The sequence below is a fragment of the Talpa occidentalis genome, unplaced genomic scaffold (genome assembly GCF_014898055.3).
Source record: "Talpa occidentalis isolate TD23 unplaced genomic scaffold, MPIMG_talOcc4v2.1 talOcc4.4, whole genome shotgun sequence".
Lineage (NCBI taxonomy): Eukaryota > Metazoa > Chordata > Mammalia > Eulipotyphla > Talpidae > Talpa > Talpa occidentalis.
Window position 1 is genome coordinate 141,069,974 of NW_023604295.1, and position 26,194 is coordinate 141,096,167.

The window sequence follows — 26,194 nt, forward strand, 5'->3', positions numbered from 1 at the left end:
CAGTGTATCTCATTGTTTCAATTTGCATTTTCTGGAGAAATGTGTGGTGAAACATCATTACATAGGCTTATTTGCCATTGGTGTATCTCCTTTGATGAACTGTCTGTTAGGTCTTTGACCTCTTGAAGTTGTATTTTTTTCCCTTATTGTTGAGTTTTAAGTGCTCTTTATTTTTAGATGACAATTCTACATCAGATATGTCTTTTGCAAATATTTTCACTCAATCAGGGCTTGTCTACTCATTGCCTTGATAGTTTCTTTCACAGATTTTTTAATTTTAATGAAGTCTTAAAGACTCGTAGATTGAAATCACAGGGAAGAGGGAAGCTAGTAAGGAAATGTAAACAGACATAGATTCAGACCCTTTCTTGCATGTGGTCGGGAAGGATATTTTCTGATAATCGCTCTTAAAGTCTGGTCCAGCTTAGCTTTCACTTTGAAATTGTACTACTTCTCTCAGAATTTATTATGTAGAACTGCTGCATTATAAGTGTTTCCCTGAGAGTTGACAGTGGATAATTCTATTTGTACATGTCTCCCTCATATAGAATTTAACAGGTTAAATTCTGTCTCCTAACTCTCTGTGGGCCCTGGAAGTGAATTCCACCCATGTGTTTATTTTTATCTATCATCTTCCATGGTGTCTGGCTCATAGTATAGGTTGTATGGAAGTTTGCATAAAACAAAATTAAACACAACATAACATGAAGGTCTCATGAACATTTGTTCAGTTATTGCTAGATGACAATATGGAGTGTCCAAATGATAATATTTGAGAAACTTGGCAAACTCTCAAGAAGATATTAGCATGGAGTAAAAATTTCCAGTGTGCTTTAAGTTTCACTGTGGAGTTGCCTGTGTTGGGAACTAAATCTGTTATACTATTGCTTAAGTATTGGAAGGTAACTGTTGCTGAGATGCTACTAGATTTTACTTAAATCACCTGTCTGAGCATAGCAACTGGATAGGTACAGTTTGATGGATTGGTTTATTATGGTTAAATTGAGCATGGAACAATCTAAATTGATCATTAAAGAGACAAAATCCTGAACCATCCAAGCCTTGGCTCTTTCAATTTGTTTGTTTCGTTCCCGACAGCTAAAATAGGAGGGGAAAAATGTATATATTTTCTAAACATTTCTGAACAATATATCTTTGTTAGAAAGCAATACATAAAGATGTTTTCAATGACCAGATAAAAACCAAATGTGGCAACTGACAGCATATATTATCCTTTACAAGAGTTGAGACTATATTACTTTTCCTTTTCATTTTGTTTATCATAAATCTGTTGTCAGAGGGAATTTTTAAAAGTTGTTTCAATTTTTATGTTTAGCATTTCTTATTATACGGTGTGTTCCTGCTTCTATCCTTCACCCAGGAACTTTTGAAATCATAATTCTCTCTTTATAAATTATGCTATTATTTTCATTCTCATTTTACAACATATACTCTCCTTCTAGGAAAGACATTTTGCTAAATGCATTTGTTTGAACATGCAAGGCTGCCTTATTTTCCTTTTTTTTTAATATAAAGCAGATCAAATAGATACTATTCATCCTTGTGTGATGTCTCAATTTTCTGTGTAGTAATATGAAGACACAGTGGATTTTTTCTGAGAACCAAAGATAATGAAGCTTTGGAAACAGTTTTATGATCTTCTGTGATCTTATATACATTGATTAGAAGGAGAAAGTTAGGAATCATGTCTGTTCTTTCAAAGCTAAAATTATTGTATTGCTTTTTTATTAAAGAATTGTTTTAACTTTAGAGCATGGGTTAAACAGTTTAAGAAAAAATGAAATGAAAAGGAGTTTATCGCCACCCCAACACCCAGGTCTAATAGAAATGAGCATTTTAAGGAATATACTGATGTTATTGATGGAGGAATTAAGTCCTATTTTTCTCTGGGTTTAGAGGTGATAGTTCTTGAATAAAATTGGACTACTCTGTTTTGAGTTTTTAATGTGCACTTTATGTTTAAGTTACATTAAAGCATTTTTAAATCTGTAGTTATGCGCCAACCATTTTTTCATAACTGCATAATACAAACATATAATAGGAATATTACCAGAATTATTAAATCATTTTACTATTACTGGGTTTTTAAGTTATTTTTATTTTTCCATTATCAAAAATACTTATAAAAATTCTTGTCATTACATTTTGAAAATTTCATGGAGCGGTCTGCTGCACCATGTGGGTAGCTCCCTGGTCTGGGATGGAACTCAGACTATAGGGGTGATAGTGCTAAGACTTAACCCCTCGACCACCAGGGAGGCCCTAAGTAAACTGATTTTTAACATCTTTCGAAAAATATTGCACAATGCAAGGAGCCATTATAATTTAATAGGTCAGTTTTAGCTGTTTGTATATTTTAAAATCTTAAGGGCTCTATGCCATACACATTCACCTAACAGCAGATAAATGAGCAGACCGTAAAAGTGAGAATTGCCTTCTAATTCACTTTAAGGTAATACCCTTAAAATACTAATATAAACGTTACTTATTTATGTACTTATTAAGACTGGCAGACTTGGCACCAAGCTAATTATGGTCTGTAGTCACAGGACATGTTTTATGCATATCTTCTGCATTTAGAAAACTGTGAAACAGGTTTTGCACCTTAATGAAGAGAAGCTCAGTACCCTCCCAGCTCTTCTGTTTCGGAGGGCAGGAAATTGTTTTCACATGGTGAGTGTATAAATTAGCAGTTCTTCCAGTGTCCTAGCCTGCTGTGCCCAGAAAACTCAAGTGATCCTACCTTTTAATACCTCTGATTATAGCTTTCAGAATTAAGTAAATGACGTATCAGCAACACCAGTGAGAACTTCCTTACAATGATGATATTGGGATAGGAAGCAGAAATAACATTTGTTGTTTAAATATAGTCATGGAAGAAATAGTAAATATATATATTCAAATAATAAAATAAAGTGTTCATTAAGAGAGCACAGTAAACTGGGGGTGCCTGCTCTTGCTCGAGCTGATGGCCAGAAGGCCTAATTAACTCCTGGTCACAGTGGCCCCATAGGCAGGATTGTTGGAGAGAGCATAAAGCTTGCTGAAGAAGGAGCTAAGTCTCATTAGCTTTTAAACTGCTATTCAGACCTAATTTCCATTGAATAAGGGCATATTTATGATAAAGAGTAAAAATGTTTACCTTATGTTCCTATTTAATTAGCCTAATGGCTTTTATATCAATGTTGTTTGTTCTTTATATTTTTTTGGCAAAGAAATGGCCACAGAGATTTACTGTCTCCTTATTACCTGTAAGTGTTCTCACTTATGATGAAATAGGTCCCTCTCCTGTAAGTGCCCTTGGTGATTGCATTTATTAAACAGTCATTGTCAGGAAACTTTAATGACTTGAAAGATATTCAAGTAAATGATAACTTTTCAATCCTATTAATCTGTAAATCTAGGTAACTTCTTAAATAAATCCAATAAATTCCTTATAGCCCAATTATTATATTCTGATTCTCTTTAACAGAACCATTTTTTCCTCCAGTAAACTATTTGTTATTAATAAAGTCATGTGTTATAGTAAAGCTGGCACGGTTGCTACATCTAAGTCAAGTCCATCCTATGCCTGGACAGCTTCATTTTAACAATGGGTGGATTTTTCTATCAGTTTGCGGGTCTGAAAAGTTAATGCTAGGAGATATGTCTGGACTAAAGGTAAGGAGCAGGATGATTCTGTGTCTTACACCAGGAAAGGGCAGCGTGGAGAACCTTCTTAGAAAGACAGTTCCTTTTTAACCTTATTGTTCAACCCAATCATGCATTTAAATGGATCACATCAGCAATTGGCATTTGCAAGGTTTATCATTACTTCCTTCAACATTCCCAGGTTGTCATCACCAGCACTTGCAGATATATCTTAAGTCTTTGCCTATTGTCTCAGACTATCCCATGTACTAACATGCACACCTTCCATTTGCTAATATAACCGCTTGGTGGTAAAAAAAATCATCTTTTATTTTTTAAAGAAAACATTTTCCAAGTGATCTCTTTCTGGCCCTCAATATTTTATATCCCACAAAGTTGAAAATATTTAATTTTTAATATAAGTAATGATATTTAACAAATTATTTCAATATTATGTCCAAAGTTTTTAAGATCATGTTCTTCGTAAACCACTGAATTTTAGCATACCTGTGGCTTTCTGAATTTTGGGAGAATACTCTTAGTTTTGCTGCAGTATGGAGAGATATGCTTGATGGATTCTTTTAACACCTATACTTTGTTTATTCTGAGTTTATCACTTTCTGATTTCCTATGAGCTAATTTCCTCCCATATATCTGTTTCAAATATGCAACATCCACCTAATAAATACCAGCATTTCCTCCTGCTTCTCTATTAATGCACAGTTGATATTTAAGAATCCAAGTAAATTCTTGAAACAGTTTAGTAGATTCTGCTAGAAATGGTTCATTCCTAACTTGAGTTTACAGTGTATTGCCTATAGGATTAAAATACACCCACATATTTCTGGAAGCCAATTCCTTATCTGAGTTCATTGAAAATAAGCGCTTTAGGGAAAGAGGGCAGGTTTGGCAGAGGACACGGTAACCATCCTCAGCGCAGTAATGGCTTTCTTATTAAAATTTCCCAGGAAAGAGGGTCCTGCAAATAAAATGAAACAGAAGATTTCATTTTGCTGATGCATTGTGTGTTTCAGCTGCTGTAATGAAAATATCAGATTAAGTGCATTAAAGAAAACATTGTTTCTCACATTTCTGGAGGCTGAGAAATCCAAGACCAACATCCTAGACCAGTGGTCCTGGACCAATATCTAGTGAGGACCTGCTTCCTGGTTCATCGCTGTTATCATCCCAGTGTGAAATAGGGGGAGAGGGGAGTTACAAGCCATTTGAGGTCTACTATAAGGCACTAATACCATGCAGAGGGGCTCTAATTAGTGTCATAAAAACCTCCAGGAAGTCCCAGATCCTAATACCGTCTCATGGAAGGATGAGCATTTCCACATATGAACATTGGAAAGAAACAAATACTCAGTACATAACACAGCATAAGACGTGTGTATAGAAGGGGTTGTTTTGGTTGTGTTCAGTAGAACATTAAAAATAGAGCACCATTTCTTTGATAGTATGTGCCATGGCGTCTATATATTGAGAGACCCAGAAGATAAAATTTGACAAATCAAGTGGTAGCGTTGCCCTGCTTTTGCAGCTTGAGTTGGTTGAAGGCAGTCAAGTATGGTAGATTTGGAAACTTCAGATGAAGGAACCCTTGACAATTTCCTAGAGTTCATGTGAAATTTCTGTTATTTTGGCAGCTTAAAAACAAATTTATTCCGTCACGGTTCATAAATACAAAAATCCACAATTAAGGTGTGTCAGCCTTGGTTCTCTTGGGGGCTTCAGGGAGAATCTCTGCTGAGCCTTTTTCATAGCTTCTGGCTAGCAGCAATCTTTGGTACAAATCCTTCATTTATGGATGCAGCTTCCAACCCTGCCACTGTTGCCACACATGTTCTGCTGGTGGGACTTTGTGTCTCATTTCTCTGCTTGAAATAATACCAGTCGCCATTCTAATCCCATATGAGCTGAACTTGCTTGTATCTGCAAAGACCCCATTTTCAAATAAGGTGATATTCATAGGTACCAGGGGTTAGGACTTCAACATGTTTCTTTGGAACCCAGCTCAACCTGAACAAAATGTACATGAGCTCTTGTGTTGTTTAAAGGTCAGAGCTTGCTGGGACAAGTAGGACTTTGAGAAAAAGTGGTGCATAGTCCATGTAATAACTGCAAGAAAACTTTATCTCCTCTTTTCAAATTTCCTTTCAGCTTTATTGGGGTATGATTGACAAGGAAAAATGACACACATTTAGGCAGGACAGTGATATTTTAAAGGTGTACAACATGATTTAAAATACACATACATTGTGAAATAAATGATGACTAAAATCAAATTAACAACTCCAGCATGCCACATAATCTGTGTGTGTGATGATACTTAAGATCTGCTTTTAGCAAATTTCATGGGTATGATATAGTATTAACTTGCCACCATGTAATAAGGCCTTAGAATTTAGTCATCTTACAACTGAAACTTTGTACCCCTTGAATAAACTCTCTTATTTTCCTCCAGCTCTCACCAGCCCCTGACACCCACATTTTATACCCTCTGGTGTTATGAATTTAACATTCTATTTAATAATTATTTTGTATTTGTTGAGATAAATTTGGCTGTTAATACTTTTTATCGTATTTATTTTTTAAAGATTTATTTATGCATACAAGAGCTAGGGTACAGGCCGGAGATGCACAGGGTGAGAGGATCCATCAGAGACAGAGTGGGGAGCAGAACAGGCAGATCTGAAATACACTGCTGAGGGGAGCAGTGGGCGAGACAGGAGAGGTCTGCTTCTCCATGTGGGTTGTTCTCTGGCTGGCCAGGCATCGAACCCGCGCTGCAGAGGCTGCGGATTGCTTCATAATGCTGTGCTTAACCCCTTGCACCACCAGGGAGGCCCGACTCTTTTTATTTTTAAACTTGGGTCTTAAAGATTAAGATTTGAGGACCCTAATATATTAGGGTGAACCAATTTAAGTTACTGGATTTTTGAAGCAAGAAAGGTTTAATATTAGTTATTTTTCATGATTCTGCATACTCACAGGTCCACTGAGAGTCAGAAAATTATGACGTGTGAAGGGTGGAGCTATGTTTATGGTCACATTTCTTGTCTTACACTTTAAAAACAGAGGATTGACTTATGTGAGTAGATGACATTTTTTAAGCTTGAAATAGTGACCCCTTGAGTGAACTTGCTCTAGAGATTTTTAAGATTTATAAGCAAATTTAATTAGAATATGTATTTTAAAAGATATTTCAAAAACCAATTCTGTAATCTTTTTCTCTGACTTAGTTAGGCTTGATGTGAATAAATACACTTTTACATTGTAGGTTTGCCTCATAGTAACCAAGTCTATTGCAAGATACATTGAAAGTGTTTAAGATCCTGTATAAATCCTTGAATCAGTTTCACACCATTTTAGGTGATGAGCTAGATATCATACTATTCATTTACCCTTAGGATTTACATAGTGACTTTTTTCTTCTCTCAACATTTATCTAGATTGAGCAACATCAAATTTAGTTGTGATCGCTTTCCCAATTTTTCAAAGTAATTTATATTCTGATATTATTTTAGAGGAACTGGCTGGTCCAACTGCTGTCCCCTTAGATTTGCATTGATACAGTTTTGAAATTTGCAATGGCAACTCATAGACTTCACTTGATTTGATTGAATTAATTTAATTTTAGGTCTCACCACACTGCTGTTTCTAGCAGCCGAAAATGTTATCACCAAAAACATTTTCATATACTAACTTAGGTTTGTTTATGAAGATGCAGGAAAATCAGTGTAGCTAAAATCTGTTTTTGAAGAAAAATACTCCTTTGATATCATTACCTTGGTTTATCAGTTTAGTGAACAATCCCTCATGCAAAATTCATTGAAAAGCACTTGACAAGATGGTAACTGAATAAAAGAAGAGTTACTCGGATACTTAGATTGTATTCATGTGATTTTGCATATGTTTGAGATTTGTTTAAAACTTCTCAGGAAGATGTGACCTAGAAAACAATATAAACAATACAGACCTGATCGAAAAGATGAATGAAATTCTGCCATTAATAAAACAATATAGTATATATTATGCTATGTCTGTTAAGAATACAGTTCAATCATATTTTAACTGAAAAAAAATCACCTTTTTACTGAAAATTGAGACTATCCATGACCTACTGATATTTAATTGTTTCTTTTGGAAAAATATGTTTCATTTGGAGTGTTAGGTGATAACGTGCTGCTTACTACATGCATTAAATACATTCATATTTTATTTCTGCTTCAGTTGTGCATTGTGCAACTTGAAATGTGTTAGCAGGAGCATAGAGTTTCATTAGGTAGTGCCTGGAGGAAACAGAATAATAGCCATAAATAAGAGAAGCTGTATCTTTCTGACCTCACCAGACTTCTATAGACCAATGCATTTTTAGCCACAGGTCTGGTTTCTTTTCATCTCATGCTAGTCACTATACAAGATTTTAGGGAATTTATTGGTAAGGTAGAACAATTTCTAATGAAAAAGTTAGACAATACCTACAGCTGAAGTTCATTAAAGTTAAAGGACTACCTATACATCTCTTCTGAAAAGTTCCACAAGGAGTGTACCAGTTTTTCTTTAATCTTTACCCTTAGAATAGGTTGTGGAAGGCCTCCCCTGGTGGCGCAGGTGGTTGAACACTGCGTTATGAAGCTTCCACAGCCTCTGCACTGCTGGTTTGATCCCCACCAGCTGGCAACAGTTCCACATGGCGCGGCAGACACTCCTGTTGCACCCGCTGCTCCCCTCAGCAGTGTATTTCTTCGTTCTGCCTGTTCTGTTCCCCACTCTGTCTCTGGTGAATCCTCTCACCCTCCCGCCCCTCTGGGTACAGAACCGGGTACAGACCCCGGTTCGGTTCTTGTATAAATAAATAAATAAATCTTTAAAAAAAAGAATAGGTTGTGGAATAAATAACAATAATGGATGCTTATCTGCTATGTTTAAATGTGTAAATACTATGGGTTAAATTTCCTAGTGGGAAATCTCAAGTCACAAGACCTATTTAATTAAACCCTTGCTTTTTTATTATCTGCTGGTATTTTGAAGGGACTTTCCACAGAATCTCTGGATGTGGTTTTCAAAGGACCATGTATCAAAGACAGATGAAAAGGGAAAAATGGAGAATGAACAACATACCTCTGATTCCTTAAGGGGGAAAATGGTCACACGTTCATTTAACAGCAGTGACATGTAATACCTTTATAATGTGAAATTTGCCAATGCCTACACTGACAATTCTGAAAAGTAAACTGATACATCCTTACTCCAGAGACAGCACCCTGGTATCACTAAGATTTAAGATGTCAGAAGAGTTTCTAGCATTTGAGACTCCATCAGTCCCACAGAAAGTTGTAGGGCTGGTAGATTGTGATGTTGTTGTTCCATGGACAATGGATTTTCATGAAATTTTCTGATCTTGCAGTGTTGTTGTCTTCAGCTATTATTCATTAAATATGGTAATACCGTGCATATTAAAGCCTGGAAAGTCATCTTTTAAATTCAGAATAAATTACTTTGATCATCTCTTTAGAGACATATTTATGATGAGCATTTGAATATTTTTCAATGTGTTAATTTATTTCCCAATGATTACGGAGCAATTATCAAATTATGTTTTACCAACCATATTCTCAAACATATTTTTTTGGAAGGATGGTTTTAATCAAGAAAGATAGCCTATATTTTTATTTAATTTTGAAGTTTTAGCTGAATAGCTGTGATATCCCTGATAAGTGAGGACTTAAATGTAAATTCTCAAGCCACACCTTACTGTGTGACCTTAGACAATGCATTTAACTTCTCTGAAGTCTACATTTACTGGTCTCTAAAATGAGGGTATCAATAACAAACTGCTTTTAAGAGCTATTGGGATATTTGAATGAGATTGTGCATTTAGATAACAAACAATAGATATTCTATAAATGTTCTACATTGTTTATAGTAATATAAGCAAGCTATTACATAGCCACAATTGTCTGGGAATCTAAACTAAAAACCAGATTGATGAATTCATGAAGATGATGATCTCTATGTTCCTGCTTTACAATTAACACTTAACAATTAATTGGTTAATGGCTAACTAATAGTGCTATTAAAGGGGACTCATTGGAAATGAATTTATTCTCCAACTCACTAAATTCTAGCATTTGCTTATACACATTGGATCAATTAAGTGGTTTTAAGAGAATAGGATATTTTAGTATCAACTTGCAGGTTTTAAGATTTTGTACAAAATTCTTAGTGAAACATTTTGCTTAATAAGGACCAGTTTATAGTATAAAAGAAGCCTTAACGTTAAAAAAAAAAAAAATCTGAGTGCTTATTAAAATATTTCTTTGCAAACCATATGAAAACTATTACTTTTAAAATTGTCTACCTTTAGAGTTTCCCTCTGAATTCCTAAATAATCTTTCAAGTGTTCATTTGATGTTTTACATAATGTTCTAACATTTTCCCAAAATTTGTCTCTATCTAAATTTTCAAGAGATTTTCTCCAATGGTTGCAAACTATGGCGTCATTATCCTGTCGAGCTCCCCACCCCCAGACTATTCTTCCTACTCTCTTTTTCTCAATGTAGTAATGGATTATTCATTCTTCATGGTTTGACTTCATGGTTTAACAAGATAATAAGATTTATCTTTTTATTCTGTTTTTAGCTAATATGTACATAACTATATTACCCATAGTGCCAGGCACAGTATATAGGTGCTATATTAAATAATATCCTTCACAGATAATGGATTAAATACCACAATAATAATAGGGCACTAGAAAGAGATAAAAATGAAAATAAGTTAGGTACTTTTTTTTTTTTCAGTGACAATCATTGAGTGCACATATTCTTTCAAAAGAGGATCATAAGTAAAATAGTACTTTGTTTTCATAAAGAATTCAGAATCACATCTCGCAGTGATCTTTGATTAACACCATGAAAATGTTTGACACTTTTTTAAAGATATTAGAAATATTTTTGTTGATATATGTATTTATGGAGAAAGATTTAAAAAACAAATTGCCCTCCTGTTTACATTTATAAATTCACTCTGAAAGACAGAGATGATTTTACTAACTTTATTTCACCTTAATTGAATAAGGACAGTTGCAATACCATCTGTCTTGGAAAAACAAGAACAATTTAAGTTGATTACTAGCAGTGTCTCCTCTTGAAAATAAAAGTTTGAAATGTATACATTCACTAAAATTTTAATAGTACAGTAAAAGTCAGGGCATTTGAGTTCTGTGCCCTGTATTATGTTGGTGTACCCTTAAAATAGTCAGTGCAAAGGGAAAGACTAATTTGCAAAATCAGAGATTGGAATCAACAACTATTGTCCTGCTCACACATTAAGCTCCTGGCATGTAAATTAATGTTGATATTGCAAAAAACACAACCTGCGTCTCCCTGTCAGTTTTCTACTTCTTTATATGTTTTATCTTGGTGAACTAAATGTAATTCTACAATATACGTCAAATCCTTTTGGAAATTATGAAACATAAATAAATACACAGAATGATAGAAAGTACCCTAAATAAATGGAGAGGGGGCAGACACCATTAGACAGGGATATGAATGCCTCCAGCACTATGTAAGATTTATTAGCCACAATAATTCAGGAGTTGGTGTTTATTGCTGTAGCCTGTCCTGTAGTTATACTTTGAGCTGTTGATATGTCTTCTATTTGTACTTTTTAAAGATATCATATCATCATTCAGGAGTCTTTAAACATATCAATGGCAACCACAAACTAGCAAAGCCTAAGGCAAATACTCTGTTACAAAAGTGTCCTGGATTATAAATTTAAGTAGCATCAATGAAACTAGAGCATCCAGGGAGCTGTTGCCTTTTAAATCCTAAGGTGGTTGAGACTATCACCATTATACTGTATTTGGGTATTTTTTGTTCTCATTTTCTTCCATAAGTTCTTAGTTATGAATTTATGTATATATACAGGACGATAGTTCCAGATCATAGGCCATTAAAATACAAAACAAAACACAGAATATCCTGAAGATTGAAGAGAGGCTTATTTTTTTCCAAGAACCTGAAAGATGTCAGAAACAAATCCTATCAGATTTCAGAGATAACATAATTGTGAAATGAATAAGTACACCATAAAGATATGGTAAGTAAAATGAAAATTTTATATTTTAGGGCCTCTCTGGTGGCACGGGGGTTAATTAATGTCTTGTTGCCATCAAGATGTCACCGATAACTGTGGCCTGAGTTTGATCCCCGGCCAGGGAACTAACCCACATGGCACAGCACACCTCTCCTGTCTTGCCTGCTGCTCCCCTCAGCGGTGTATATCATTGGATCCACCTGTTCTGCTCCCTCCTCTGTCTCTGGTGAATCCTCTCACCCCCATATCTCTGGCCTATACCCCAGGTTTTGTATGCATAAATAAATAAATAAATAAATAAATAAATAAAATATTTTAAAAAGAAAATTGTGTATTTTATAAATCCTCATTCTCAAAAATAAAAGTAATTCTATTGCAGGTTCTTGAAGCAATGAGTAATACAGACTTAGCCAACAGATTTAGATAGATGAATAGTTGAAAACATAGATGATATACTCATTTATACAAATGAATGTTTTCAAACTCAAGATATGTAGTTTCAAAATTCGATATCATTGATATTAAAAAGTAATTTAAAAGTATATTTTCTCATTCTTCCTTATTTTATCCATTATGAAAAATACAGAATTTCATATGAAATATAATTTTCTAATATTCTCTTAATAAAGATAATGTTTAATGTATTGCTAATGAAATGACTGATTACTGATGAATATAGTTAAGAATGAAAGAAGACCAGCAAGTTTTACTTATCTATGTTTTCTTTGTATTTTTTTTATTTTATTTATTTTTGTAGAGAAGAACTGGGGTGAAGGCTAGAGGTGCAGGGAGTGAGAGGATTTATCAGAGACAAAGCGGGGAGCAGAACAGGCAGATTTACTGAAATACATGGGTGAGGGGAGCAGAGGGAGAGGCAGAAGTCTGCTGCGCCATATGTGGGTCACCTCCCTGGCCAGGGATGGAACTCAGGCCGCAGAGGTGATAGAGCTGAGACTCAACCCCTAGGCCACCAGGGAGGGCCCCTGTTTTCTTTATTTTTATGAAATTAGCAGTAACAAGAAAGCTATATGTTCCTTAAACCTTAATTACAGGCATCACTGTCATATCTTCACTTGATAGTGTTGCCAGCCAGGTAACTCTCCAAGGGACATTGATGGGACTAAACCACAGATGTTGTAATGACCGCAGATCAGGACTCTCTTGCCTGGGATAATTTCCTTTTCCTTTGCCACATTGTTAGGGTACAAACTCATTGTTGAAAACTACCTAAAACATGTTGAATTGCTCTCTGTTGCCTATAAGAAAAACACTGTGAATGTCTGAATGTGCCTTACATGTGCATGAGGAGCTAATTCTTGCTCACAGATCAGTTATGTTTCTGTCTCCTGTCCTCTGTGTATTTCAGCCAGGCTAATATACTTGTACCCGGCAAATGTGTATCACAATTATCTCTTCCCTCAGACATTTGCATCCACCATTTCTTCTGCTGGGAGTCATTTTCACTTGCACTAACATCTTTCCTTGCTCTACATCCAGGTATCAGTTTAGTCTTTCTTTTCTCCAGAAAGCCTGATTTCCTAGAACACTGTAGTTCTCTCACCCCATGTGCTGCAATGGAATTTTGAGTACTAGTCAGAATTCCCTGCAGGCCTCCAAATCAATGAGTGTATCTGGCACACTCTTTAATTCCCAGTCCCTAGCAGATTGCCTTGAACATAGCCCACATATAGTAAATATTTGTTGGATAAATGAAAACCACCACATCCTCTGGAAAAATGCAACAGTACACAATTATCCAAGTAGGCAAATTTAAGTAGTGATTAATTCATTTAATCAGCCAACCACTATTCTTTCAATAACTTTTTCCTGCATAAATTTTACTGCATCAGGCTCTTATTGGGAGTTAATAAAGGTTTGCTCACCCAGCCCTTCAATTAATGAAAAGAGAATGCATAGTGAACCATTAAGGTTTGAGACTGCTTAGAGGCAGTTAGACAATTGTATATCCTATGCAATACAAATTAATGTATATTTGTTATGATTACAAAATATGGGTAAAAAGTTACAAATAGTAAAGTCTAAATCTAAAGTTATCATTATTACAGCATCTTATCAAAATAAATCTATAAATTTATACACATATACATAACCTTAAAATGCCATTTAACCCTTTATTTTTCATAGCTCCAAAACAATAAAATCATTTCCCTGCTGCTCTCCAAAGGCTAACATATTTGAAGGAAAAAAAAAGTTTATTTGGTTCTAAGTGAAACCATATCTTCTATGTTAAAATATCTTCAAATGCAGAATGTGGTGTTTGTAAGTAGTTTTTGGAATTTGATATTTCAAAGAAATTTGTGGACTCTAGAGCATTTAGTTCTACCTGCTGAAGGAAATCTGTCTTAGTTTAATAATTCAATTTTAGAAAGTTGTGGGAATGCTCTAAAAAAAGCAAGACAGCAACAGGGAAAGATAGTTTAACAGGAATGAGCTACGACTAGAGTTGTGGTTTTTGGAATAATGCATTAGGCTTGTAATCAATTATGGATGAAATGTCTGGTCCGTATTTTTCCACATCATGTCCTAGCATCGCATCTCTCCTGCCAAAATTGATTATGGAAGTAGCACCTCCTCTGTCATAACTGTCTGGACCAAGAAGGGTATGAAACCTGCAAAACAGCAATTAGCATCAGAAATCAATCATCCTGAGGCTGTGTTTTCTAGAGTCCATCTAGAAAAAAAAATAATTGTCCAACTGACTATGTGAGTTTGTGTGGAAGGGATTGTCCACACGCTGATCTTTATTTGTAGTCTGTTGAATTGGAAACCTGACATTTTCTGCTTATGTCTGAAAGCAGAACAAATCAGTCTAGTTAATCCCCTGTAAATAAGAGTGTGGCTTTCCAGTGACAAAGAGAGAAACATTTAAGATTGAAGTATTTTTAAGGAACCATCCATATTTGCAAAAGGAGATTTATTATTGATTGCCCAGTTAATGCAAACCTACTCAGATTGTGTTCATGGCTTGCCTTTAACTATCATAGAGTTATACTTTAAAAGTTCACTTCAACGTTTATTTTGCTATTAAAAAATAGATATAGTTTGGTGAAAAAGTGACAAATATAATGAAGCCTTCCAGAATGAATAATTTATATAAATATGATGGATAGATAGATGTATAGATATAAAGGGATCAGGTTTGTTTTACAGAGCTAAAATTTTCATTAGTTTCGTAGTAGTAAATAAATAGGGGGATAGATTTTAAATGCAATTTTAATTTACAAAATATAATGTAATTTCTTGTAGTTTATAGATGACTCAAGGAATAAAGCATATAAATGAACTTTTTGACAATTGTGGTTTGTTCTCTCATGTGTAATTTGCATGGACCTAATTTGTAGAAAAATTAGGAAGACACTCTTGTTGAATCTAAGTGAAAATGTAAAAGTTCAAGAAAAAACATTATTTGCCATAACTTTAATATTTGGATCTTCCACGTTCTCCCCTATGACAAGAACTACATATGCTTGTCATCCTTTATAGTGATGAACATAAATGATGAACATAGGCATTCGTGAAATTTTCACTGACAAAATGCAATGCCAAAGTATTTTTAACCTATAGAATATGTAACGTTTAGAAGACAAAATCCTTTATTTTTTAAGAATCTGCAGTGTGCAGTGCAGGTGAGACACAGCATAGTTGCTATGGTAAGTCATCAATGTGCTACAGGGTCAACCAACTGTGACAAAATTCCCATCAGGACAGGTCCCTGTTGCTTCAACATCAGGGAAAATGCACTAAGGTTTTGGCTCATCTTATGCCATGTTTTTTAGTAATAATAGTTCCTGCAATTTCTATGTTCCATCTACTGCATAAGGATTCCATGGAATATCTCCAGTTGGCATATCTGAAAGATGTTCTGCTTCAACGGCTGGGTCTTCCCCTATGACCATGTGAAAACCAAGAGAAAAAAAAAAAATACACAACAAGGAAGACTTTGTTTAGCTCATATTGAGTCAATACAGGACTTGGCATATCACCATGAACCAAATATTGGTTCTGTTGGTTTAAATCTTTAACAACATATGCTTTTTTGGCACCTTTGCTAACACAGATTTTGTATCTCTTGCCAGTATGACCTATTCTTCAACATTATTAAAGCGATAGCCTAGCCTAATAGTTCTTGAAAACTGGCATTTTATACTGTATACAATATTTTACTAAGCATTGTGGATAAAAAAAAAAATTCAGATATAAACTTACTAATTTCTTAATGCCAACAAAGAAAAACAATAAAACCATTATAACCAGTCCCCCCTAAATTTAAAGGAGTTTTTAAGAAGGTGCTTTTCCCAGCTGTTTTATGATGTGATGTGCTAAAGTGGTTTTTAACCTTTTTTAAATGGCTGTAAGGGCCAGCATATAAATAGTATTTTAATCATAAAATTAAAATAACTTTACATTTTGCCTATTTGCCCTCATTTTGTCTTTTTTTTTTTTTAAGATTTATTTGTTTTATTTATACAAGCACTGGGTACAGTCAAAAGCACAGGAGGGTGAGAGAATTCACCAGAGCTAGAGCGGGGAGCAGAGCAGGCAGACTGATGAAATACACTGCTGAGGGGAGCAGCGGGCGGCAGGAGAGGTCTGTGTGCCATGTGGGACCCTCGCTGGCAGCCGGGGATCGAACTGGTGCTGCAGAGGCTGCAGGCAGCTTCTCACTCAACCACTGGTTGAGCTTCGCGCTCAACCACTGCACCACCAGAGGAGGCCCTCATTTTCTCTTTAATGTCATAAATAATTATGTAGGACTGTTTGAATGTAGACTTTGTGAAAATGGGTCTGAAGAGTAGGAATCCAAATAAATCTAGTTTTGGTTTCATTTGCCACATAATTATTATATTAGTTTCTAATTGCTGCTATAACAAAGTACCAGAAGTGTAATCACTGAAATCAACAAAAGTATATAATCTTCGAGTTCTAGACATCAGAAGTCTAAAATGAGTGGTATGACTCTCTGACCCTTCCAGAGGTCACAAGGGCAGAATCCATTTCTTTGTCTTTCCCAGTTTCTAGAAGCCCCCCGTTTCCTAGGCTCCTGGTTCAAAATGGCTGCTGTCTCTGCTGGTATTGTCACTCTTCTTGTCTGACTCTTATTCTCCAACCTGCCACTTGCAATGACTCTTCTGATTATATTTTGCCTGCTGAGAAACTCCATAATATTTTTTTTCTATCTCAAGACCTTAGGTTAGACCATATCTCATCAGATTCCAAGAATTAGATTGTGTACATTTGTGCAGGGCCATTATTCAGCCACTAGTGATTGCCTTTTAGGTTTTTATTTTGTTTAAGAAAGTAATTTCTCCCACGTGAAGGGAATTGAGATGTCTCCTCTATTAACTGTTGGTCTGGGAGGTTTTCTTAGGGAAGAAGGGGAACCAATCCTGCTATGTAGAATGTTGCTACCATCAAAGGTATTATTTTTATTTTAAAAAGTGGGATAAAATCCACTCCAGGGCCTCCCCTCGTGGAGCAGGGTTGAGCGCTGGGTTGTGAGGCTGCCCATAGCCTCTGCAGTGCCAGTTTAATCCCCGGCCACCAGCGAGGGTCCCACAAAAAAAAAAAAAAAATCCACTCCAGCTGGAGTGTTATATAGTCACATTTGCTTTCACATTATAAATCCATTGTAGAACATGTAGCCAAATTAACTTAGAGTACACACACACACACACACACACACACACACACACAAAATCAAGTGATGTTTAAGGAGTTTTCAGCTCTCTAGTTGTGCCATTTTTTCTGAGACTGTCAAAAGTGGTCATAAATATCAGTGGGTATGCACACACAGTGATCAATCTGACTTGAAAGAGAATTCATGGACTATAACTATTAGCAATAATTCTTGAAAATTGAAAACTTATTTTGATTAAAAATGGGTATGTTGCCAGTGTGACATTTCCTTGTTTGAGACGATTTTGTGAAATATATGCTTTATGTTCATCTATTTATTAATGCTATGAATTTCTCTGTGTGCCATTATTGTTTGATGGTGATTTTCATCAGCATTGATAATAAGTTCTCTAATGAAAAAAGTGTCCTCTAACAAGGACCTTTTTCTTACATTTAATATCCATATTCACAGCATCAAAGAAAAAAATGTAAAGAAATAAATATTCCACTTTAAATTCAGAATGCAAATTGAAGGCATCCTGCTTACCACATTCATTTTGCTTATATGTCACCACATTCTATTTTTTTTAAAAAAATACTGTAACTTTATTACACAAACATTTGCAATTCTTAATAGTAAAGCTATTTCCTAGGGAGTTTCATGAACTAAAAGAAATTTTTTTCAGGGAAAAAAAAATTCCCACATGTTCCCAAACTGAGGTTGAATTAGTGTTATGCATGTTGAAAGTAAAAGTTCCTTTTAATGACTAGTATCATTAAATGTTCACCATTTCCCTCAAAGCTTGAAATTGTCAAAGACACTTTTGGGAGTATTCATGTGATGTGATCATCTTGTGCTAGAAATATAGAAATAGTATTTGCAAAGAAAAGTGATGAGTTTGGTGAAATACCTTGTATTTGCTTTAATCAAAATTTGAAATGTGTTCCACTCGATCCTTTTAAATTGTTTCTATGACATTTGCCACAGAAGCCATTAAATTAGATAGTAATAGCTCAGTGTGTATTTGGAAACTTTCCGTTTTTTAGAAATAAAGAAATTGCTTTGGCTACTTTTCTGCTTTAAGAGCCTCTGCAGGAATAAATGTGCTCATAAAATGTACATTAAGAGTTCTTCAATTATGTTCCTATTTCCTTTAGCACACCAGCCTGTTAATAAGCCTTTTTAGGTATTTCTGTTCTATATTCATTTAATTTCTACAACATTCTTCATAAGCTTTCATCATGATTTAAATGAAATCCATTACAAGGTGCAGTAAAATTACAACCAAGTATGTTCACAAGTATAACTCCTTACAAGAACTTATTCTGGTGTATTTATTTTATTGAATGCCTTAAGTCTACTTTTAGTTTTTAAGAAAACAATTAATTGATTATGCATACATTCATTTACATATACACAAACATACACAAGTATATATTCCATTCATTAAGTAAAATAGTTTCCCAAGATTACCTAGTTTGGCCTTGCTAGTGGCACAAGGGGTTAAGCATTGCACTTTGAAGCTATCCACAGCCACTTCAGCATGAGTTCGATTCCCAGCCAGGGGGGTGACCCACATAGTGCAGCAGACCTTTCCTCTCTCCCTGTCTCGCCCACTGCTCCCCTCAGCAGTGTATTCCAGTCATTCTGCCTGTTCTGTTCCCCACTCTGTCTCTGGTGAATCTTCTCTTCCCCCACATCTCTGGTCTGTATCCCAGTTCTTGTATGCATAAATAAATAAATCCTTAAAGAAATTGCTTACAATCTTTATCATTTCCCTCTGTGTAAAGGAAACAATAGTACTTATCTTACAATAGCAGTGTAGAAATGAATGAAACAATCCTTAACAAAGATTCTGGAATGCATATATCCTCATTAATGAGACTATTATTTTTTCATTTATTCATTTGAAAAAATATTAGACAAAATGCATGGAAGTCTGAAATAACCCTAACCTTAACCCTAACCAGGCTGAGTGGAAATTTTGAAGAAAAAATTTAATTTCCTCTCCCCCAAAATCTTTCATGATCATTCATATGCAGACAACATCAGCATTTTTTCAAAGGGAACAAATAAATTTCTTTTTAAATTATCTTCATCCATTTATTTACATATAACTTGCTATTCTTGGAGATTCTTTTCTATAGATAAGATGCTAAATGTATATTTGTGAGATTCAATAAATCTTCAAAAAATAGGAACTGACCATTTTGGTGAAACTTTCTATTTTTCATATCCTGATTTTTAAATAATCAAAGTATCATCCCTTGAATATGTCATTTTCTTACTTGTGAACCTGTTTGATATTTACCTTCTTCCTTAACACAAGTTGCACAAACACAGTACTGTTGTAAATTTTATTCATCACTATACCCCATCACCTAGGATTATACCTAGCACATTGTGAGTTTCAAATAAAATATACTGGATGGATGAATGAATAAATGGATTTTGAGTATTAGATAATCCTTTGCAGACATTTTTTAAGACTAACGTGCAAGCAGTAATCTTTCTGAATAATATAAAGAAAATCCAGTTTCTCAAATCCAAAATATTTTTTGAATTTTTCTTTTCAACAAATTTTAGCCATTTGTTTAAATCTCATTCTGGAATAAAAATTATGGTGTTTGTTAAATATAAGTGGAGTTTAGCTCAATTAGTAAGTTCTTATTAAATGTCAGCGGTTAGTCATTAGTTTGTTATAATTTTAAAATATCTTCACAAGCCATGAAATAAAATTTAAAAAAAATCATAGGCAGATATCCTATCATAACAAGGGTTGAGACAGAAAATACTTCTTTTTAAAATCCTATCAAGGTAAATAGCTAAGAACTACCTTAAATTTTATGTATGTTTAATATTTTAATTAATGTCATGGATGGTTTTGCTGTAGACTATAGAAAAAAATGTCAGTGCTATGATTACTATTAAATCTACCTTTATCCCCCAGCACAGCCTCAACTGCGGGTCCCAGTTGGAACCTTGGCCAAATTTCTACAATAAACCCATCTGGATCCACAAAAAAAAATATATATGCTATGTCGCTTCTTATTTTGCAAGGTACAACATTATTAGAGAAACTTATAAAAACAGCTATCTGGCCTCCCTGGGTGGCGTGGTGGTTGAGAGCTGGGTTGCAAGGCTGCTCGCAGCCTCTGCAGCACCAGTTTGATCCCCCGCCACTGGCTAGGGTCCCACAAAAACAAACAAACAAACAAAAAAACAAAACAAACAAAAAAAAAAGCTATCAATAATGATGGATTTAGATGCTTCCCCAAAGAGTTAATTAAAATGACAATGGAATTTCACTTACAATCTTGCTATAAATGAGCAGCAATATTCACTCTGAGCTTGAATATGTTACCTTTTAAAATACCCAATATACAGCACAACAGAATTAAACAGAAGTCATTAATACTTTAAAAAATGTTAAAAGGAGTAACTGCCATCTGTTTTCATCAGGGTTGTTAATGTACACAAAATGCATCTTATAAAACAGCAGCAGCTGGAAATACAGAAGTCATTTCTTTGTGCTGTCAAAAATGAAGATTAACTGGACACTGGTTTTAGTGTAAGAGTGATGAATCAAAATTGTGTGACTGATACATATTCTGGAAATAATGAACTGCACAAGTTTCTAATCTTTTGAAATTATTTTATAGTTTTCATGTATGTAATGATTTACTTGAGACTTCGAATAAAACTTCAAATGGATAAACATGGCATATATATCCTTTTAAAACAAGAGTTCTTAATTCTGAAGTCTTTGGGGAAGTGATAGGAAATTTGAGCAACAAAACTGTTTTACACATTGTAAATATTCTCAATAATATTTGAAGGTAGAAACCATAAATGTTTAGATTCACCAAGGACATCACTGTGGGGGTCCATCCTTTGTAATGCGTAATGAATGAAACATTATGGAAGAATGAGAGCATGTCCTTAAGAATGTTTTTGACATTAAAATGAATTTCCTAACACATACAATACAAGGTTATTTCACAGTTTAATATTAAGTATGACAAAGTATAAGATTCTTCAGTGACCTTGTTAAAAATGACTAAGATTGAAATATTTTTAAATGAAAACATCACTAATCATTTAAAATATTAAATCTGCTGACATATTTATAACCACTTTCATTGAGAAAGAGAGTAATCATTCCTCTTATGTCATTCTCATTAACTTGTATCATCATGCTTATACAACTTAACTAAAATGTACCAAGACTCTGAGGCTTTCACAAATGTAATTTACAGAAGAGCAAAAGATAAGCCAATACTCAATATCATACTGAAATTAATCATCATTGATAACTGCACTTCTTCTTCTCTCTGCTTAGCTTTTTATCTTTTCTGTTCCTAATGCGTTTGTGTGCGATGAGTAATTTAAAATGAATTCCGTTCCAACAATTATACAAACTGCTGCAATCTCACCTTTTTCACAAACTAGTTTCAGATTGAAGGGAGTGAAAAAATTGCAAGAAACTCAAACTTCCATCCCGGACACAGCATGGTTGTCTGGAGAGAACCTTTTTTGCTGAGTCGAGCTGGGTAGTACTTTGGGGATATAGAAAAGGGGAAAAGATAGATCCTGCTATCTAGTGGTCAGCAGCTACCTTAGTACAGAGTCATCACACCTGCTGAAAAAGAAGATTAAATGCATGCAGGGTTTAGCTGAGTAGCAGCCAATAAATGACAACTCTCATTGTCATTTCATTAATACTCTCACAATTATTTTACTTATTCTTGGTAATTGCATTTCTCTTAACTCCTGAAACTACCTTGATTCTTTCCAGGTGACCTGTGCTGGTTGTCTTGTGCCAGATGAACACTGAATCTAGACACCATCCAGCGTGGCTGTTTTGGTAGTGGCAGGTAGAAGAGTCAGGTGCTTCTCTCTTGCTGGTCTGCTTGCCTGAATTCACACATACACTCACTGAGCATATATTGCCAGACACTGCTCTGTCATGGATATCATTAGAGAGAAATAAGCATTTCTGCAATAAGCATCGAGTCCAAAATATGCAGTATGCATCAGGGCCATGCGATAAATACTTTACCACTCACTATGCACACAGCAGTGTGGGAACACAGAGAAGGAGCTGCTTTATGGAGAGACCAGTAAATTCCATTTGGGATCTCCTTATCATAGAGTAGAGGCTCAATGTTTGACTGCAGAGCTCAGAAATTCTAGCTGAGTAAGCAGTGGGTAAAGGCAGGAGAAGATCAAATGTGGCATATCCAGGGATTTCAGTGACTGGGGAGTCAGTGACTTGGTATGAACTTTCTTTTCTCCTCCCTTCTTTTAAAGTCTCGCTTTATCCTCTCTTTCTTTTTTATTTTCTGCCCGTGCACCTGGTCTGTAACTAACCCTTCTAGTGCTGCTCAGGCTCAAGTATCCTTCACGCATCCCTGCTGTGAAAACTGCAACTTGTGGCATTGAAGCATTTTCTTAGGGTATAGAAATGAGGGCTTTATGATCTCTGTGCTACTTACCCACCACTGGATGATTAGAATTCTGATTTGCTTTCAGAGATCTAGGAAATATTTTTAAAAGCTATAAGAAATGTTGGGGGAGGGGATGTATGTGCAATTAAAATGGGGAAGAGAGAATTGCCTCTTCGTACTAATTTTATATGTGAACTTCAGCTATTTAACTTATTCATAGGTTTCCTTGATGCAAAGTTCATGGAGGTAAGCACTAATTTCTAAAGGTGTAATTTATTTAGTAACGGCAAAGATGCAAATGATAATCCTGTCAATGATTCAGAGTGAAAAATGGATACCTTGAGACAAGGCAATTGTGCAGTTCTTGGGCTTTCAAAGAAAAATATTGCCATAAAGCACTGGTAGCAGAGAGTTTAATTTCTAATTTATTTCCAGGCTCTTGACTTTTTTACTGGGTGTACAGTAGCTCTGTAATTGTTTGGAGTCATGCAGGCTGCCTCTGGTTTTGCACACCATAGATTTAATACAGGGATATTTTGAGGTCTGTTGGAGATCCATGTACAGATAACATATTTCTTGTATTGGTCTCAATGCAGAATTCTACTAGCTTACAAAAAAAAATATTCAAGCCAAAGAGAAAGATTTTTTTTTTTTTCCTTTGTAAAGATCTTGGTGAAAGAGCTTCAACCTCTGTAGAATGATAGTGTACTTCAAAATACATAAGCAGGTGCATATTTAGTGAAAAATGGTTGTTTCTGTTCACTCATAGAAACATAATGCTTACATTTTTCTTTGTTGTGTTTTTAATGTTTTAGATTTATTTATGCATACAAGAGCTGAGGTGTATTTATGCATACAAGCCAGAGGTGCAGGGGTGAGAGGATTCACCAGAGACAGAATGGGGACCAGAATAGGCGGATCTACTGAAATACACTGCTGAGGGGAGCAGCAAGCAAGACAGGAGAAGTCTGCTGCACCATGTGGGTCAGCTCCCTGGCCAGGAATCGAACTCATGGCCCCATTGACTGTCAATGGCTTGATAGCACTGAAACTTTAACCCCTGTGCCACCAAAGAGGCCCCCAATTTAACAGTTGTCCCTGGAACTGAAAACTATACTTGACTTTTTTTTTTTTAATTCTCCTGTCCCTCAATGTTCATATTCAGAAGCTAATATTCTGACAGCCGAGTATCTAGTATAGTTTTTAGTTTATTGGTGTGTATATTCTTTTTGAATATTCAAGCTCACCTAAGCACAATGTATTTTATGGAAGCATGAGAGACTCTTCTCTGCCACTGTGCTGCCGACAGCCCCCTTCCTGACAGTGCTTAGCAGCTCAGCACTATCTTCTCATGTGAGAGCTCAAAAACTTCTCATCTGAGAGAGCAAAGCGAGTGAATATGAAAAGTGAGAGGTCACACTTTGGCCATGGCTTCGTAACTAGAACCATATCATCAGATGAGACTGCAAATGAGCTTTAAATCAGAAATGTCGGTGGAAAGGGCACTAACCCTCCCCAGATGGCTCTGCATCTTCCTCTGCCTTGAGTGTCCAGTGAAAAAAGTAAGCGGGGCAAAATGCAGCTCTACTGCCTGCCTGTGACTATGCAGGTGTCTCTGTTTCTTTCTCCTTTCATAATAAACCTGTCCTTTCAAAATGTTAAAATCAGAAAAAAAAAAAAAAAAAGAGAGAGAACACAACAACGGTTCTTGGGAATCAGCAGCTGATACTTGGAGCTGTGATAAATCCATGTGTTAGCAGACGTGATGAAAGCTGTTGAGGAAGCCCCGCAATCTAAAGATACTGGTCTGCCCACACAACTCGGTTAATGCCGCCCTTTATCTCTAACTTCAAAAGGGAATACAGTGAAGTTCACTTTGTTAATATGGGGTATTGCAATCCATGCCCTCCCTTTCAGGCGAGGTACCTGAATTCTCAAGCATTTCAAATGCACTCCTAAAAGCAGATTTTGGTGTGATATCCATCAAAATAAAATGGAACCATCACCAAAAATTTAGTTTTATTTCATTCCAATATTTCTCTACTGGCCCATCTCCTTGGTTTGCATATTTTTGTTCAACCAAAGACAGACTTAACACAGAAGAATTTCTTCCATTTCTGAAGGGGATTTTTACCGGGAGTTAGTCTGTCTAGAGAACAGTGAGTCTGTGGGAGGAGGTGTAAGAAGAGCGACTGGTGAGTGTGTGCTGTTTTTCTTTTCCTTTCTATGTTTTTTGTTTTTTTTAATATTTGTCACTTTTAGTTGAAAGCTTGGTGCTGGTTTGAGGAGTGGAATGTGGAATATTTAATGAGCTTGGTTTGAATGATGCTTCTAGAGCAAGGTCACTGCTTTCCCGTGGAGTCTTTTATTTGGAGGTGGGATGTGCAGGAATTAGATGGTGAACACGTTGGGAGGGGGTTAAATTTTCTTCTCAAGCCACCTCTGGACATTCCTCATTTCATCATGCATTGGTCCACAGAAAGTATTCTGTTGAAGGATTTTGAATTATTTGTACCTGCTTTATGGTGATATATCACTTACATCTTTTTTTAAGATTTATTTATTTATTTATACAAGCACTGTGTACATTCAGAAGTGTGGGAGGGTGAGAGGATTCACCAGAGTGGGGAGCAGAACAGGCAGACTGATGAAATACACTGCTGAGGGGAGCAGCAGGCGCAGTAGGAGAGGTCTGCCAGCCATGTGGGACCCTCACCGGCGGCCGGGGATCAAACTGGCATTGTGGCGGCTGCAGGCAGCTTCGCAGCCCAGCAGTCAACTGCTGCGCCACCAGGGGAGGCCCTCACTTACATCTTAATACACAATTTTGTTGCTATATTTGGACATTTAGCTCTGTCCTATCTTGTCCTATTATTGAATCTGATGAAATAAGTTCCTTTATAATTAAGATACATCATATAATAGTCTAGTGGGTGCCCTGGGCCAAAGATGGACAGGTATATTTTGGAAAAGTAGCATGAAAAGAGTTCCATAAAATAACTACCATTGTGACATTAAACTGTATATTATTATATATTATTTCTTAAATATCTGATCCTGGCATTCTAGCTCTTTAATCAGACCTCTCCCACTCAGTATGCAAACCAAAACCCTTATGATGTAAATGTTATATATATATTTTGATATTGTGATGATCCTGACTGAATGGGCTATGCATGAGCGAATGTAGTGACCCTGATTGATTCCAGTAGGAACAATTGAAATAGAGCTACTTATCAATTAAAATACAACTTGTTACGAAGACACTGTAAGATTTGTGAAAGTCAAGGAAGATTAAAAACCTGAGGCCCCAGCTAAGTGAGGATGAACAGGTAGCTTT

The 26,194-nt window shown here is 35.5% G+C and overlaps 1 protein-coding gene across 1 annotated transcript in view; it reads left to right on the plus strand.

Moving 5' to 3' along the window:
• Positions 1 to 26,194, plus strand: part of TENM3 (teneurin transmembrane protein 3) — a 2,290,771-nt gene that overhangs the window by 277,470 nt on the left and 1,987,107 nt on the right. The window lies entirely within an intron of this gene.